Source organism: Lactuca sativa, chromosome 7 (genome assembly GCF_002870075.4).
Source record: "Lactuca sativa cultivar Salinas chromosome 7, Lsat_Salinas_v11, whole genome shotgun sequence".
NCBI lineage: Eukaryota > Viridiplantae > Streptophyta > Magnoliopsida > Asterales > Asteraceae > Lactuca > Lactuca sativa.
Genome location: NC_056629.2, coordinates 66188316 through 66208248, shown reverse-complemented (window position 1 = coordinate 66208248; position 19933 = coordinate 66188316).

Below are 19933 nucleotides of genomic sequence, written 5' to 3'. Positions count from 1 at the left end.
GTATAAAAGAGTTATTGAAAACGTTGGAACAACAGATACGTCTTTGTTCATGCAAGTTGAAGTGTAACAATAAAAAACTTCTTTATCCTGTTTTTGGTTTGTGTCACTAGCTTTGTCATCATGCATTAAAACGACTTTTATGACTTTTTCTTGACAAACATAGGTCAACACATTAAAAAATCGATATAAAGGGTATAATTTTGTTTCTGTAACTAAATGAATAAAACTAATATGTTTAAAGTAGATTGATTAATTTCTTTCATAACCTCTCAACAAGAACACAGTAATAACAAATAATAAGAACATAGTAAATGCAAGAAATTGAAGAAGAATAAGGAGAACAAAGTAAAGTAAGAGCTAGGAAAAAAGAATTGGAGAAGAAGATTGCTCAAGAAGAACACTATAAATCATAGGACTCAATCCAAAATCGTAAGAATAACCACTTCAGTGTAATCGTATATATAAAGTGTTTTTTAATAAGGAAATCATTATCTTCTAAAAATTTTGGGATCCTAAGATATCATCATGGAGATTTTCAACTATTCATTTGGAAAAAAAAGAAAGATACCAGCTATATTAATTCAAAACTTCAAATTAATTAATTTTCTTATTTAATCAGTTTTAAAATTCAAACAATTATCTCAAATTGATTCATTTTATGTGAGATATACTGGGAGATAAATTATGAATAATATTGATTTTAATTTTGACTCTTAAATATTTTGTTGATTTAGTGGGATTAGATTAGATTCTATAGGTTAATAACTTAATTATTGATATACTTGTTTAATAAGTTTTTAAAAAAAATAAATAAAAAATAAAATATAAACGGGTTTGAATTTTGAAATAAAAAACTATAAATAAGGTAGTTAAATTAGAAACAATATTAATTAGAAAAACTGATATCATGTATATAAATATAATGATATGTTTCAATTGATAAAATAATTATTGAATTCAAAGATTATATAATTATTATAGATTTTATAATTAAATGTAATTATATTTGAATTTTATTTGTGGAAGATGATGTCAGCAATTAGATTTAAGGGTGGAAAACATATAATTAAAACATAATAAGGGCTCTGATTGTTTCATCGGTGAATTAAAGGTTCTCTTTTAATAATATTTAAAGATACTACTTTATATGTTTTGTATATTTATTTTCCGATCAGCGAACCACAACACCATTAATTTGGTCGAGCTAGATATTAGGACGTAGACTATCACTATCCACACAATCGTACGACGGGCAATTACTTCGTCAAGTTAAATGACTATAGGGAAGATTCGTAGCTTCGGTAGTAATATAACTTGAATTCTAGATGAGATTTTCAATTGTGATAATGCGGGCATGGAGAGACGGGAGGATGTGTTGCACTTTGTTGTCGCTGAATGTACTGCAGCAATAGGGTTTAGAAGAATATGGAGTACTTGTTTGTAAGTTTGTAGAAGTAATGACACCCAACTTTAATTTTCTATTAGTTTCCGGTACAAGATAGATGATATTTTATGGCGATCAAGATAAATGTTATATTTCTAATGCAATTTAGATGTTAATTAATTTTTGCTATTTGGTTTTGTTAACTTTGTAATTTATATCTCAACATTTTAGCTTATCTTATAAAATAGATATTGCGACAGATTCGCATCACAATAACATTAATTATTCATAACTTACAAAACAAATCCTAACATTAGTTTTCAACATAAACCAAATGCAATAAACAAAATTATTCTACTAAGATGAATCATTTTTTATAAATTGGAATTTTGGAAACTCAATATGAAAATTTTGCTCTCTTTGTGAAAGATTTTTCAATGAGAAATTTTTATGTTTTAACGTATTTAAATATTTGGTTGATTAAGTTGGTAGGGAAAAAATTATTATTGGTAGTTATTTTTTTATTTTGATTGGTTTGCAGAGGAGGCTCCATAAAATGACCAAGTTATTGCCATTTTCGGTGTCTCTTCTGTCGAGTTATCAATTTCTTAAGAAAAATAATTTAGTGAGGAGAATGCAACCCGAATATGTGGAGGGCCCTCTGCGAAATGCATGGTCATTGTTTGGAATGATGTTTTTGTGTTATTTTATGGACTATGGAGTAGAAAAATGGATATAATCCACAGGGTCGCTTGAACTGGTGCCGCCACTGGTGCGAAGCGTGCCTCCTCGGTAGTCAGCTGGAAGGCTCAGCTCCTCACCACTAGAGCCTCTGTCTTGCCCTGCCGGCCATCAGTAATCCGCAGGATCGCTGGAGCTGGTGCTGCCACTGGTGTTGCTGCTGCAGCTGTCAATCTCAGGCAATTGGCCTTTTTATGGCCTCGCTGGTTGCAGTGGAAACATAGCAAATCTGATGTCTGAATAGTGGGGGTAGGGGCGGTACAATCCCTGCTAAAATGCCTAGACTTTCCACATTTGTAGCAGCCTGATCCCCCTGCCTTGCAGGGCCCCTCATGTGACTTGCCACATTTCCCATAGCGGCCTCGGCCCTGTTGGCCCTTCGACCTAGCGTCGAATCCCTTCGGTTTCTTCCCCTAAACCCTTGTAACCTGCTCAGTCTCCGCCTTACTCTTCCGGAGATGCTCAATGTCAATCTCCCTGTCCCTCGCCCTCGCAATCATATCATCCAATGTCGGGCATGCCGAGTAGCTGACATGTTTCTGATTGTCAGCTCTCAACATGTCATGATAGCGGGTCTTCTGCATCTCCTCGTCCCCTGCATATTGAGGCACCAGTAAGGCCCTCTCCCTAAACTTGGTGGTAATCTTCTCCACCGACTCGGTCGTCCGCCTCATATCCAAGAACTCTCTGGCCAACTGCTGAAACTCCACCACCGGTGTAAACTCAACCCTAAACCTGGTCACAAAGTCAGACCAGGTCATAACCTCAATGACAGAGGCTCCCAAAGAATCACTAACTGACTCCCACCAATCTCTAACCCTTTCCTTCAAACATCCTGCAGCATACCGGACCTTCGACCCCTCAGGACAGAAGCTAATCAACTGAGCAGACTCCATGTCTGCAATCCATCTCCTGGAAACTATGGGGCCTTTCACCCCATGGAAGTCTAGCACACCACATCCCCTAAAGTCCTTAAAGGACAGTGTGCACGCCCTTGACTGGCTGGATGCCATGACACTCTGGAATTCTCTGAGGCAATCCTCCATCCAGCTCGATGATCCCCTCCTTGATCGACCCAAAAATCATTGGGGTCGCCTCAAGGATGCCTCTCGTGATCTCGGAAGCAATGAACTCAGGCAGTCCCTCATCGACTGGCTTGGCACCTGATCCCGAACCTGATCCTGAGCCTGATCCTGATCGTGAACCTCCCCCTCTGTGACGCGTAATCATCACCATTCTGAAACAAAACACATAATCATTAGGGTCATAAATAACCTCGGAAGGTCTCACATACTACAAGTTTCCTGGTTCTATCTCAGCCCTCCTTGACTTGAGTATGGATCCTCTGCTTTTAGTAGTATGGGCTCATACTACCTTCCACATCTATCTGTACTTTCCTCAAGGATTTCATTGACTTCACCAAGTCCCTTCTACTGTTACTGCTCGCTGCACTAATCTCGTCCTAGGCTTGCCCTAGGGTATCCCTCTCCAAACCACTCTCTGCCTTCATCTGCATAAGAAGTCCATGTCGTCTCTCCCTAACTAGCTCGCGGATACCATTACATATTACTAAGACCATATAATTCTTCGAATGAGAGGTCCTGCATTACAACGGTTGGACTCAAACAAGAGCTTTTCTATTTTCAATTTCTTTTTAAACTCCTTTTATAAAAATGATTTTCCTTTTGGAAAATTTCATACCAAGTCCTTAGTTTGAGTTCAGACACACCCGTGAGTGTGCCTAAATCCCTCAAGCCAAGGCTCTGATACCAACTTGTAACATCCCAATTTTCAAGACCAAAAAATTGTTTTTAATTATGTTACTTATAAAACTGTTTACTGAAAAACGTCATCAATATCATATCAACCCATAATCTCATAAGTCAAAAATCATAAACATGTCGTGGAATAAAAATAATGTCAGAGTACAATCCCATGGACCTTAAAATGCGGAATCATATGTGTGTGTGATGCGTTGCTACCATGTCAGCTCCTTCCCTTTCGATGAAGAGGTACTTAAAACCAAAACTGAAAACCATAAGCACAAAGCTTAGTGAGTTCCCCTATCATACCACATACCATAAAATAACATATCAAGCCAGGCATATCTGGGTGTCGCCTCCCCTTCAGTCTATCTCAACTGGATAACTGCCTAGCATATTTGGGTGTTGGCCTCCCTTTCGGTCTACTTCAACCGGATAACTGCCTAACATATCTGGTGCTGGCCTCCCCTTCGGTCTATTTCAACTGGATATCGGGGACTATTTCACCCCTACCAGTACCACATAGAATCATAACATACTGTCACATAGAAAATAACAGATAATGGCATACCAGACAATTATCACACAGAAAATCATCTAACTACAAGCTTCTACTAGTGGGCCCGTATTGTGGCCTTAGACCCACTTCTACTAGAAGGTAACTCACTTCACTATCGTGTAGTAACTGAACTGTCCTTGATGTCGGGATCAACTCCTCTCACTCCTACACATAACAACCTTCCTTAATTTACCGTTACATACTCTTAACCCTTACAAGGGTAACTCAGGTCAAAGCCAAAGTCAAGGTCAACACCTAGGTCAACGTCAACTATGGGTCAAAGTCAATGTCTAGTTTACTCGATTCGCCGAGTTGTCCCAACAACTCACCGAGTCTCCAAATCCTCAAAACACTAAGATCTTGATCCTACTCACTGAGTCTTGCACGCACTCACCGAGTTCTACTTCATACAAAGTCTGGACCTTCAACAACTGACTTGACGAGTTCATCCTTGAACTCGTCGATTCCTTCTTCATGAAAGACGACACATTTAGTCCTGGACTCGCCGAGTTCCTTATAAACTCGTCGAGTATGGCTTCATGTAGTTGGGACTTGCATTGAACTCGCTGAGTTCATGATTTCCAGGCCCAAATTCACATATATCTTGTTGAGTCATCTTCTAGACTCAACCAGTTCGATTAAAGTAGAAAAGGGTTGGGGAACCATACCCCGACTCGTCGAGTCCCATGAACGACTTACCGAGTCCCCAAAGTCCATGTCCATACAGTTGATTTCAGTCAGGTTTAATAGATCCAAAACATAGATCTAGCCTCCTAGGGTCCATAATACACCTAAAGTTACAAACTTGACGTTCATAGATGGGGTATTTGGCTCAAATGGCCCTAAAATGGAGTCTACAAGATGCATGGGGCTCTTATGGCAATAAAGTTGGCACCTTTATGCCATAGGAACCCTCAATGGTTCCATATCTGAAGTCATACCCCTTTTATAACCACAAATCCCGAATATGGCACTTCTAAGGCTTCGAAAAAGGTATAAATAAACCCTAACTAGAGATCTAAGAGATAGATGGTCAAGGTTTCAGCTTTATACCTCAAATGAGCTAGAAATATGCCAAAACCTCTTGATCTTCTTGCTTCCTCTTGGTCTCTCAAGCTTCCTTCTTCTTCTCAAAATTCAAACACACATAAATGGCACCAAAAAGCTCAAGAATACTGAATAACTGATTAGGGTTTCGAGTTAGGGCTTTTCTAGACTCGGAGGGACGATGGAGGCTGGGTTGGGAGAAGATAAGGTGTTTAAATAGGTTGCAAACCTTAAAGATTATGGTTTCATCCAGATAGTCCTACTCGCCGAGTCGGGCTCTCCGACTCGTCAAGTAGGTTACTTAAAACCCACGTCCAAGAGTCTAGTCTACACGACAAGTTGGGCCTCCAACTCGCCAAGTCCCAGTGTAAAAACATACAATTAATTAAATTTAAATACGTACCGGGAACCGGGTGTTACAATCTCTCTCTCTAAAAGTCATCCTATCTAATTGGTAGGTTTGAGGGCAATCCAAGAGGACTGTGCTACTATTAATTCAAGTACACACCAATTATAATTATGGGCTTAGACACCTAATCCAACAGTCTCCCACTTGGATAAGTTTGTAACTATAAGTGCCAGTATAACTTCTGAATCGGTTACCAAATTGTAGCTTCCAAAAGCCGCTGTCAAACTCTTACCCAGTCAGTTACGCATCCAAAGATTAGTGATCATATAATCCTCCGTTCTACAAGATATCATTCGAAGATGAGACATGGAATAGAAGCGATCTCATTGTCCAATACTTCATTTTCCGATTTCTGATTTGTGATGAAATAGGACTTCTAATCAAACACATCAATTTAGTCATGGCTGGGCCCAATAATATACATCAACAGCAAATCACCGAGGGGCCCAAAGATATTGCTTTTCCTGTTAGGGCAAAAGTAATTGATAAACATTGACTCATATGTGTGCATCCTTTACTCATCAAATCATGCATGAAAATGTGTTTTATAACATCAAGTTACCAATGTGTTTAAGCATTACCAATATACAATCGAATTGTAAATTACAACTTATATATCTCCGTTTCAAGATCATAAGATATCATCGTCTCGAAATTACTCGTGATAGATTCCATGAAGTAATTCTATGAGCATGAGTTTATCCAATACTTAAATCTCGATTTCTAAGTACTCATGAGCATTGCAGCAACACTATTGCTATGTCTAACACCCTTATACAATCTACAATCCAGTTCATACAATCTTAATTCACTACTTACTCGCAAAAGTATGATTGACTATGGAATTGAATAATCATATTATTCAGGAAGTAAAACATGAAAAATGAAACACAAGAATAAACAATTGAAAAAAGGTAGTAAATTAACTCATAAATAATTCTCTATTATTTAATCACCAAAAGTCAATTACATTTACGTTGTTACAAGTCTCAAACTAACTATCTAACTACTAAAACTAATATCATCTCTCTGAACAATGCTCCTAGCATGCTGACTATGCTTGACCCTACTCAGAGCCTTGGTCAAAGGATTTGGAGGATTCTTTTCTTATGATACCCTCTTCATGATGAGATGACTTTCTTCTACCCTATGTCTGATGTAACGGTATTTTCTGCCGATTTGTCTAGACTTTCCATTATCTCTTGGTTCCTTAGTTAAGGCAACTGCTCCTTCATTAGCGTAGAAAAGTTCCATTGGCTCCTGATGTTGGATTAATGTTTAAGTCCATAACAATATTTGGTATGTACTTGACCCGACCCGGCATGGTCCATTTGGGTTGCACTTCACCGACACAATTTATATGGATAATCTTTTGAGAATAGTATGTTTATGATTAATATTAATATATTATAAGTTCTAATATATTAATATGGAATCATATTATTTAATTAGTATTGATCAAGAATTAATTTATAATTAATTAAGTGATCAAAAGGAACTAATTAAATATGGACTCTTATATATATGGAATGGGCCAAGTTCATTTAGGTTGGGCTAAGCTTTCATGGATAGTCCATGGAGTGTTTAACCCATGGATCCTAGGAAATGAAAGGTCATGGGTATTAGGGTTTAACCCTAATCCTCCATACTATATAAAGATGTCTTTGGTTGGTGAAATTGGCACCAGTGTGATACACTAAGAGGGCTAGCCGATTTCACTAAGAGAGAACCAAGTATTCATATTCTCTAAAGTCTTCCAAGGTGTCTTGGTGATTTGTGATTCCACTTGAGGCTTCCACACTATTGGGGCTAAGCTCTTAAAGCTTGAAGACATCAAGCTACATCAAAAGGTATGTCTTCTAACTAGTACTTTGTAGATTAAGAACATCATAATATGCTAGTTAGGATTAAAGCCTTGGAAAGTTCTTATTTGCATGTATAATAGAGAAAACATAGATCCAAGGTTTATAGGGTTGCATGTACACCATAGGAGTGTTACAATGCCCAAAACCCAACAGTGGTATCAGAGCCACGGGTTGTTTTCTGTTATATTGATGCAAATATTTTATTTTCAAAGTTGAAAAAAAAAGAAAAAAAACATGAAGTTCGTCAAATTTTAAGATAATTACTTATTCTTGTGAAAAACTAATTATTTGTAAAATTTGAATAATTTGCTTTATGAGTTGAATTAGGTCAAATTTAATAAAAGATAAAATAATATGATTATTTTATTAGTTTTAAAAGTTTGATCTAAATAGTTTTATTTTTTTGAAACCTCCATAAGTTATGGATATGAAAAGGTTTTAAAAAAAATTGATTCAAAGTTTTTATGGAGTTACAAAATTTGGTGTTAATGTTTTAAAGGATTCCATAACTTAAGAATAAGTTATGGATCACCAAAAGTTTTTTGTGTTACCTTGTTTTATGAGTGAATTTAGATTAATGAATATATTATGTGATAGTTGGTTTTAATCCAAATTAATCTAAGAATTGATTCTAAAATGTGTTTTTGTAACTTGTCCTCAAGTTATATGAAAAGTCACATTTAAGAATCATAAAACTCATAAAAATTGGCAAAGGTTACAAAAATGAAGAGTCTAGTTCTAATTAAATGGTTTTATGACTCCATAACTTGTCCTCAAGTTATGGAGGACCAAGAGTCTCTTCATTTAATAAACTAAAATAAATAAAAAAAAGGTGTAACCTTAATTAATTCCATAAGTTATAAAATAAAGAAAAGTTAATTCTTTTATTAGTTTAAAGTCTTCCATAACTTGTCCTCAAGTTATGGAACTTGAAGAGTTTTTGGATTAAAACTACTTTAAACACATAAGTTATGGAATTAATTAGTTTTGAATAGTTTCAAAACTTGCCCTCAAGTTTTGGAATTTGTAAAGTTTTCTCTTATGAATACTTTAATTCCAAGTTAGCCCTTAGAATTTTAAAAGTTAAAATTCAACCCTTATACTTTATAATATTATAAGTTAATAATATATATATGTATAAGAGTAAAGTCAGTCTTACCGCTAGTACGCCTCATTCACGAAGCCGGTCTATAAGGTGGGTATAAGGTTGTTGCCTATAAAATGGCAACTTAATGGGTGTCCACTCTCACCCACCGCTTGCTTGACCGGTGGAGGGTCGTTAGCCGAACGGGTTTGACAAGACTATAATTCTCCTTTCATTAAAAGTATTAATGATAAATACTAAGTAACTGAACTCTTAATAATTCCCAATCTTAGTTACTTAGGAAAATGTGAATAACGTGCTAATCCATGAAATTACACTTTGCACTTTGTTTAAGTCGGTTAGTGGAGCGTGTGTGGTTAATCGGCACACTAACTCGTATTTAACAAGGTAGGGAAAGGGTAACTTAATGTTTATCATAGTATCGATGGAGCGTGTGTGGTTAACCGGCACATCGATTGAGGGGTAAACACTTAAGGGTACCAAGTAATTTGCATGGTTACTTCACACCTTGTTTTGTGATCCTCGGCATCCCAGTCACAAAACCTGAAGGGCACACTCGAGATTGAAACATGCCTTTGAACAGTTCAATGAATCTCAAAGATCTAGGAGTTTCAAAACCAATTAAAACCTAATAATACATTTCGTTTATCTTGGTGGAAATTGGTGAATCGTCATTCACCTACCTTCAAATATTTTATAGTTTGGATTACGGCATCCCTCTTCTGAGTTATAAAATAGTTTGTTGGGTCCTAGCCTTAATATTTCATATTGGGTGTCATATTAAGGACTTTAAAATCAACTATCTTGAATATCTCCCAAAAGATGTCTGGTTTAGACATATATGATCTTCCTAAATCTCTTGAAACAAGCTTTCCTAAATGAAGATGATGTCCCATGGAAATCATACTTCTTTCACCTCCTCCAATTATTCCCCCTAACCCACAAGTTCAAGGTCACTCAAGCCCTATTGGCAAGGCAAGGTCTAGGTGTGATCACATCTTGGAGATGTAGTCACATATTGACAAGCCGGGAGAGTTGGGTGTCAAAGTCCTGAGAAAGTTGGTGGTTCAATCACTTTCTAAGTCACATAGTGAGTTCCTTTGGGAAACCTATGAAACAGACTATGACAAGACCCTTAATGATCTTATCTATTTGTTAAGATCAACTTCCTTAAAACTTGATGGACATTGACAATAGTGACACAGGAAATCCAGGAAAGCATTCTCTTCCCAATGGAAAGGGATCGGCCATAGTCAACTCGGTTGACCAAATGGTAAAGAGAAAAGCTAAGTCTATGATAGTCCCGTGTACCATTATCAAAGGCTCCATATGTTTATATTGCCAAAGGAAGGGGCATTGGTTGCGAAGCTGCCAAATTTACCTAAGGATGTTAAAGTCAATAAGTTTGACTCTACTTCAAGTAAATTCCACTATCTAACTCTGCTAAGTTTCTATTCTGAGATTCCTGATACATGATGTGACTGGGTCACATGGTGATGTTTTAAGAATCAAAGAAAAGTGAAGAAACTTAAAGAAAGAATATGCTGAATCTGATGGCGTAGATGGATTTCTATCGCATAGTTTGAAGATCGGATTCTTGAGCTACTTCTTAGGAGTTATGAGATATTGCTTAGGAATAGATAACAACAAGTTTTCATATGGATTGTAAGGACAAGTTCTTCCGCAAAGTTTTTAAAATAAAAGGAAAATTTTTGATTTTATTTATTTTAAAATATCCTTACAATGGCATCTGTGGAAATTTTTGTTGCTTATAAGATTCCATTTATAGCAAGAGTGGAAGTATTAAATTGATTCTTTCATTTGTGGTAATGTCTAAATTTACCAAATAAGGAAAGATTCTCATCACCCAAGTTTCAATTGGACCGGAACTTGGAATCATGCAAGTTGTATAGCATGATGAATGAGAACTTTCAAGTATTGGAAAATTAAGACTAATTACTCGGTCACATGGATGTGTGAGTCAAGTAAAGGACTAAGGGATCGAGTACACATTCTTGTGCACTGATTAAGTCCACCACAAAAGATCGATAAGATTATTCGTCATAATTTACTAAAGCTTAGTAAATATGGTTATACTTATAGGCTAAAGTGTAATTCTGAGACATTGGAAAAGTTTCAATGTATGGCAGAGCGAATAAGAAGAATCAAATTAGGTAGAAGGATAAAAGTTTCTCAAATCTGAAAAGATAGGAGAGTACTTTAGTATCAGTTTTGTGATCATCTTAATGATTAAGAAACCATAGCACAATTAGTTCTCTAAGGAAATCTTAGTGCATTCTTATGACTAAGAAGAGGGATCTTGAATTGTTGAAATGGTTAAATCAAGAAGATGAGTCATACTTCGTTCCAATACAAGTCTTAGAGTCATACTCCAAGATTGTAACTTGAGTGACATGTCTCAAAAGAAGGTTTAAAACACTTGTCAAATGTAAGAGTAAAAGTTTTCTACTCTAGTACATTTGAAATTGGTAAGTTGTGATGTTTTGGATAAAACAAAGACCAACTTAGGCCAATTGTGTGAAGTGTTTGTCTTGATTAGAATCCGCACTATCTCTTGGATGTTTGACAAGGGAGTCTTATATGTCAAGAGGACAGTGGGAGTCTGAAAGGTCTTGAAAGTCTCAAGAACTAATCAAGAATGGAACCTGAAGTTTTTCACTAGCACACAACTTGAGGTTCATAACCTATCGTGTTGACATATTCTGTGCCCATTCCAGTTAAAGTTGGCTTTGCATATGAGTTCTTAGAGTTCTCAATTTGTTGCACAACAACTTGGAACCAATGGTAGGCCCTTGAGCTGCCAGGTGGCAAGAAATTAAGATTGAGTTCAGTCCATATGAGTTTGGGTTTGTCATTATCCTTGTCTTGTGACTATGATTTTGACAATTCACATGGATAAGAACACATACACCATTAAATCTAAGTGTCATAAGGTTTCTCTCCGATTCATGAAAATGATGGTGAGGAAACACTTTCACTAAGTAGATTTTAGCTAGATAGCAATTGTGATATTTGCATTCTCAAAGTCGTTAGTGGAGCGTGTGTGGTTTACCGGCACACTAACCTGGACTTGTGAGAAGTGGCAAAAAGGTCTAACCATTATGATTACGGCATACCTCTTCATAATTGTTTAGACACACAAGTGTGCTATCTAAGGGAAGGTGTATGATTTTGATAAAGTTTTATCAAAACAATCTAGTGTCAGAAATCTGAACTTTGGTAAGAATGTCAGCTGATTTCTGAGTACATGTCAAAGCTAGTGGGAGCATAAGTGTTATGCTAATAATCATCATGTTAGTGGGAGCATGATAATTATGATAAGTATTGCAAGTTAGCAATGTTAATTATAGAAAACAAAAGTTTCAATTGGGAAAAATTGTTTTGCTATAATTAAGGGAGAGGAAATTATACTTCATCTCAAATCTATAAGCTTAGATCATGAGGTTTTAATCATTTAGTCAAGGATATATATAAATTTCATGTTGGAATGGCTCAACATAAGGAAATTTTGTATATGAGTCCATTATTTGCGTTCTAAAATTCGATTATGATTACGGCATCCCTTTTCATAATCTGAATTATGAGAACTTGGCAAATTGAAATGGAAATGTTATAGCAAAAGACTGGTTTAGTCTTTATGTGAGACATCATGAATCGATTCCCATATACTTCGGATATAGGATCGATTACATGTGCTATATTCATCCTTTATAAAATTTTCCAAATGCCTGGGGCATTAAGAAGGGAAAAGGTTTAGAACTGGATATGACTAAAAGGATTAAACAATTGTCGAGGACAATCTAAGGTTTACCAAAGATTGGTTGCTCAAGGACAGTTGGAAGTATAGTGATAATTCTGGAAGGACCATATTGAAATAATCTGTAAGGAGGCAAATCTTGTTCAGAAGTGATAGTCAAAATGGAATCTGGAAATGTTTCAAAGTTAGAATTTTTCAATCTGTTTAAGATTAGGAAACTTAATGCAAGAAGGATGTTCCCAAGGAGCTGATCTCCTTTGGAATGGTCTGTAATGGTTGTTGTCAAGTCCTTCTGACTTTGTGCATAATCATTACAAGAGGTTCAATGCATGTAAGTTTAGAATCTAACAGATTTCAGTAAATGGCATGAATTTGGAATTCTTGCATTTGCAGTAAGGATTTGGGAGTGTGAAAAGAGAATCATTGAAGTTATGTTCAATTGATCTAGTTCACAAAGTAAAGATCATAGACAAACATAGTATGCATACTTGGTGTATGGCATGACTAGTGTTTAGAAAAACATAGTGTACATGCTTGGAGCATGGGACAACTATTGTTTTAAATTCAAGAATAAAGTTGATAGCTGAAACAGTATACAATGAATAATGTGCAATCATATGGTGATAAATAAAAGGTGTTTTATTTATGTTCATAGGTTTTGATACCATATTGGATTCAATTATTATTGTGTTTCACTTTGCATGTTTTGACTTCCCGAATAAACTGGGTTATTCTTCCGGAATGACTAAGTTATTCAAACCATCCACAGTCGGTCATATGTTGGAAGTAGATATGAATTAAGACTGTCATGGGTTGGCTTGTAGAGGTCTAAGGTGTTGGACAAAGGGCTACAACACTCATGAGTGCTCATAAGTTCTGAGTATTGGATTCAACCCGCGCTCATTGGAATCACTTCATGGATTTTATCACGAGTGATCATGAGACGATAATATCTTATATTCTTCAAACCTAGAGATATGAGTTGTTACTATGAGTTGGTTGTACATTGATTGCACGAAAACGCATTTGGTAACTCGGTGCTATAAAACGTGCCTTTGTGTATGATTCAACAAGTAGTAGAACAAGCCATATGAGTCGAAGTTTATCCATTCCTTTTACCTTCGGGACAAAAGCGATATCTGTGGGCCCCTCGATGATTTGATGATGACAAATGGAAGTGCTCGGCCGGGCCAGGACTGATTTGATTTGTTCAATTAGTCAGTCGTCATAAATCGGAAATCGGGAAACAACAAATGGACAGAGAGAATGATTATAATCCATGTCTCAGTCCATATGATATCTAGAATGGAGGAATATATGATCCCTTATCTAATGGACAAGTTCGTTGACAAGATCAGAGTTCGACAGCAGCTTTAAGAGCTACGATTGCCAGTTAGGTTTGAAGTCATACGCAATAATAGTTTTAGACTTATCCAAGTGGGAGACTGTTGGATTAATGTTTAAGTCCATAACAATATTTGGTATGTACTTGACCCGACCCGGCATGGTCCATTTGGGTTGCACTTCACCGACACAATTTATATGGATAATCTTTTGAGAATAGTATGTTTATGATTAATATTAATATATTATAAGTTCTAATATATTAATATGGAATCATATTATTTAATTAGTATTGATCAAGAATTAATTTATAATTAATTAAGTGATCAAAAGGAACTAATTAAATATGGACTCTTATATATATGGAATGGGCCAAGTTCATTTAGGTTGGGCTAAGCTTTCATGGATAGTCCATGGAGTGTTTAACCCATGGATCCTAGGAAATGAAAGGTCATGGGTATTAGGGTTTAACCCTAATCCTCCATACTATATAAAGATGTCTTTGGTTGGTGAAATTGGCACCAGTGTGATACACTAAGAGGGCTAGCCGATTTCACTAAGAGAGAACCAAGTATTCATATTCTCTAAAGTCTTCCAAGGTGTCTTGGTGATTTGTGATTCCACTTGAGGCTTCCATACTATTGGGGCTAAGCTCTTAAAGCTTGAAGACATCAAGCTACATCAAAAGGTATGTCTTCTAACTAGTACTTTGTAGATTAAGAACATCATAATATGCTAGTTAGGATTAAAGCCTTGGAAAGTTCTTATTTGCATGTATAATAGAGAAAACATAGATCCAAGGTTTATAGGGTTGCATGTACACCATAGGAGTGTTACAATGCCCAAAACCCAACACCTGAATGGTTGGGACAACTCCAAGGTCACTGATAATGTTCCTCAGCCAATCCGCTTCCTTTGATGCTTCACTTGCAGCTATGTACTCTGATTCATAGGTTGAATCAGCCACCATGTCCTTCTTGGAAATCTTCCAAGTTATTTCTCCACCATTCAGAGCGAACACCCAGCCTGACTGAGAACGGAAGTTTTCTCTATCCATATGAAAGTTCGCATCACTATATCCACTTACTCTCAATGTATCATTACCACCAAGTACTAGAAACATGTCCTTCGTCCTCCACAGATACTTGAGAATGTTTTTAACCATTATCTAATGGGCTTTATCTGAATTTCCCTTATAACGAATGACCATGCTTAAGGCAAATGACACATCAAGGCGAGTACATGTCATAACGTACATGATCGACCCTACAACTGAAGTGTAAGGTACCCGACTCATATCAACTATCTTTTCATCTATACCAGGGCTTTGAGTCTTACTCAATTTGGTATTGCTTTGGATAGGTAACTCGCCTTTCTTGGAATTTTCCATACAAAACCTCTTTAGTACTTTTTCCAAGTATGTACTTCGACTAAGTCCAATTAGTCTCTTTTTTCTATCTCTCAAGATTCTTATCCCGATAATATAGGTAGCTTCTCCAAGGTCTTTAATGTAAAACACTTTCCAATCCAAGACTTAATTTCTTGCAAAGTTGGAATGTCATTTCCCATGAGTAGTATGTCGTCGACATAAAACACCAGGAAAGTAACTATACTCCTACTAGCCTTGATATACACACAAGACTTATCTTCACTTTTAGAGAAACCAAACTCTTTGACCTTCTCATGGAAGCATAGATTCCAGCTGCGAGATGCTTGTTTAAATCCATAGATGGATTTCTCAAGCTTGTACACTCTATTTGGATACTTTTCATCTACAAAACCCTCTGGCTGACTCATGTAAACATCTTCAGCCAACTTCCTATTAAGGAAAGTGGTTTTGACATCCATCTTCAAAATTTCATAGTTATAATATGCATCTATGGCGAGCATTATCCGAATAGATTTTATCTTGCCTACTGGTGAGAAGGTTCATTGTAGTCAACCCCCAGGGTTTGAGTAAAACCCTTCGCAACCAGTTGAGCCTTGAAAGTATGTACCTTTCCATCCATTTCGGTCTTCTTCTTGAAGATCCATTTGCACCCAACTGTCTTTCGATTTGGTACATTATCAACCAAATTCCAAACTTGGTTGTCATACATGGACTTGATCTCGTTGTCTATTGCCTCTTTTCATTTAGCAGCCTTAGGCCCTGCCATTGCTTCCTTGTAGTTAGCCAGATCATCCAAATTTATCAGTTTCCTATCACTGACAAACGTGTCACCATCTGTAGTAATATGGAAGCCATAGAACTCAGGTGGCATGCTAACTCTACTGAAACGCCTAAGAGGTAACGACTTGTCTATCGGTTTAACATGAACTTCTTCCTTTGGTTAAGTGCTATTATCATCTAAGGTTCCTTCACTAGTTGACTCTTGAATTTCTTCAAGGTCAATGGTACTCCCACTATCCTCTTTGAATATGAGCTCTCTCTCTCTCTCTCTCTCCCTCTCTTTATCTCACTTTCAAGAATCCCCTTCGTGCTACAAAGACCACATTGTCACTAGGTCTATCGAACAAATATCCAAAAGATTGCTTTGGGTAACCAATGAAAATAAACTTCTCACTTCTAGTTGCTAGCTTGTCATGAGTCTCTTGTCTCATGAAAGCTTCACAACCCCAAACTTTGATATGTGCTAACGAGGGAACTTTCCCTATCCACATCTCGAGAGGTTTTTTTGGCAACCTTCTTTGTAGGGATAAGATTGAGGATGTGGGAGGATAATGAAATGAACAAATGTACATGGTGACTTACATAAGTAAGAAGATGATGTAGGAAGTTGGAAACCGTTTGTCTTCACACTGCTAGAGTAAATTTTGGTGTAGTATGTCTTGGAAAGTAGACACTACCCGAGAAAGAATTTATATGAGGATTTGGAAGTAAAATCCATATCGACCTATGAAAAAGTATTATAATATGCTAGATCAAGCATATGCGTGAGAAGAATCCTAGAAGGAGAGTATAGGTAATCCAAGATATGTTTGATAGAAACGCGAAATCCCTAGTTGAGTCTAGGAGAAATTTTCGTATGTACTTGTTTGAACACATTCGTGAGTGATAAGTCGCTTTGTGAAAAACTTTTGAATGGTGACTTGGAAAACTGCGAGACAATACTTGGGACGAGTATGAGTAGGTGTGAATAGTAGTAGAGGCCTATACTACTGGAAGCACATGACTCACACTTGGATCAGGGAAAGTCACAAGGTTACCAAGAAGCGAGAAATCGATTCCGTTTTTGTTCGAGTATGTGATTACCTTTGTTTCGGTGATGATTCTCGTTTAGACCTTAGTGGTTGTAAAGAATTGAATCCGATTAATATAAATCTACGAAGTGAATTGATTAGTTTAGTGAACCATGTGTTGTGTAGCGATGAAATTTCAGTCAGAAGATTAAAGAAGAAGATGGTCGAGGAAGTCGATAAAAGTATAACAGCCTTCATTAAAGGATCAAGTAACCATTTATTAGAAGTGTTACTAGTTATGAAGATATTATATCACATTAGAACATGAAGGAAGGTTTCTTCTATGATAGTGTTTGACTAAAAGAAACAAGAGTATGGTTCATTGTCTGTCTTCTACGTTATGAAATCAAAGTTCATTAGAATATGACCATTCGAGTTGTTGTTGTAGCAAAGTAAAGACTTTATCTTGGGTTGAGTCTATAACCTAAATTCAAGAAGGAGTAAGAGTCTGCAATGAGAAGTGATTTTTTTCTCATAGATTAGAACCGAAGGCACAATAGAGAATGAAGAACGACTGCAGATTTGAGCACCGCCATCAATTAATAAGTTTGAAGAGTTTGGCAATTGTTTAGTTACAGACCGTACATTTCAAATTACTTAGAGGAGGCACACGAGGACCTGAATGTTGTGACTGATTCGTTTCTCGTCAACTCTAAACTTTCTCGTATTTTATTTGATTATGATGCCACATATTCTTTGTGTGTCACATGAAATTGCGCATCCTTTTCAAATTCCTTACTTTGTACTCAACCAACTGTTTCATATAGATACCACGGGAAGTATATCATTACTTGCTGATAAAGTCTATAGAGACTGTGCCATAAAAATTGAAGGTTATAGTTTTCTTGCTAACCTGGTTCCTATGTTCTTGCCCAACTTTGATATTATTCTCGGCATGGATTGGTTGTCAAAGAACCACGCAGAACTCTTGTGCTACAAAAATATGATATGCATCCCTATCAAAGGGAAGATTCTATTTATGTCTATAGTGAAAATACTAATTTCTTTCTTTAAAAAAAAAACTCGTAAATTTATATCAAAGGGATATTCTACTTATCCAACTTATACAGTTGATATCTCAAAAGAGGAGAAGAAAACTGTAAATGATGTTCTCCCCGATGATTTGCCTGGACTTCCCCCGGATAAGCAAATAAAATTCTAAACTAGCTTTATGTCTAGTGCTGCTCCAATTGCCAAAGACTGCTATACAGAATGATAGCATTTGGGTAATAGTCGACCGATTGACTAGGAGTGCACATTTTATTGCCATGCGTGAAACAGAACCAATAGAGAAATACGTACACGATATACTTGGATGAAACTATTGCGAGACATGGTGTGCCGTTAAAGATTACCTCTGATCGTGATAGTAGTTTCACTTCTCATTCATGGACAAGTATGCAAGGTGAATTGAGATCTCGTGTTACTTTCAGCACAACTTTTCATCCCCAGACAGATGGTCTGAAGAAGAAAACAATACAGACAGTAGAAAATATATTGAAGGTATATGAACCACTATATGGGCATAAATGTCATACTCCATTATGTTGCCGTTATATAGGATAGAAAGTCCTTAGTGGCCCTGAAATGATTCAAGACACCACTGATAAGATTCAAATTGTACGAGAAAGAATGAATGCGGCCCATGATCGACAAAGGCCCTATGCAAAAAAGAAGAGACGACCTGTAGAATTCCGGGTAAGTGATTTTGTAATATTGAAGGTATCCCCATTGAAAGGTATTATGCGATTTGGGAAGAAAGAATGATTGGTAAGCAAGCATACCACTTAGAATTGCCTAAAGATTTGACAAATATTCATGATGTGTTTCATGTAAGTTATCTGCGTAAAGGTTTAAGTATATATGATGAAACGCTCCTGTTATCCGAAGTGAAACTGGATAATAAAATAAGAATGAGATAAGATTGAAATATCCTCATTTGTCTAAATCGTTGTGATTTCGGGGACGAAATCCTCAAAAGGAGGAGGTATTTGTAACATGCACATTCAGTTATCGTGTTATGTAATTTTAAAAGTGAATAATATTATAAAATATTTTATGAAGTTTGAGTATTGAGTTCTAACAGATGATTTTTACTAGAAATAAAGTAAAACTATGTTAAGAATCACACGAAAAATATTAAAAGTTTTATGATGTTCCAATCAAAAGGCAAATATTGAAATTTAACGAAAATATAAAATTTCAAATAAGTAGAATTTTATTATTGAAAGTTTTAAAGAATCTTGTTAGAAACATTTAGGCGAAACCTCATCAAAATCCGAGTTATAACGAAGAAGTTATGACCAATCGAAGATCCACGACAAAACCGCATGGCGTCGAATGACGTAAAAAGTGAGTTTTTGATAAACTACTTTTTAGCCTTGGTGATCTAAATGAAAGTCGTAGTATTTGTTAAACCAATAATTTTCATAAAAAGAACGTCAAAATCTGACTTCATATAAGGAAGTTATGATTCTTCTAAGTTTTAGAATAGCAGTAGACAGCTAAAAACTCAAAATAAAGATCGAGTGATTTTTAGCCGATGCAACCAAAACGAGAATCAAAGATCTCGTCAATAATAGTACAACGGTAAAAAGACTGACGAAAACGGACGTCAGATTAAGAAGTTATGAATTTTTAACGGATTTTCTTGTCCCGGTCTATTAAAAATAATAATATTAAAAATAAAGTCAAATTT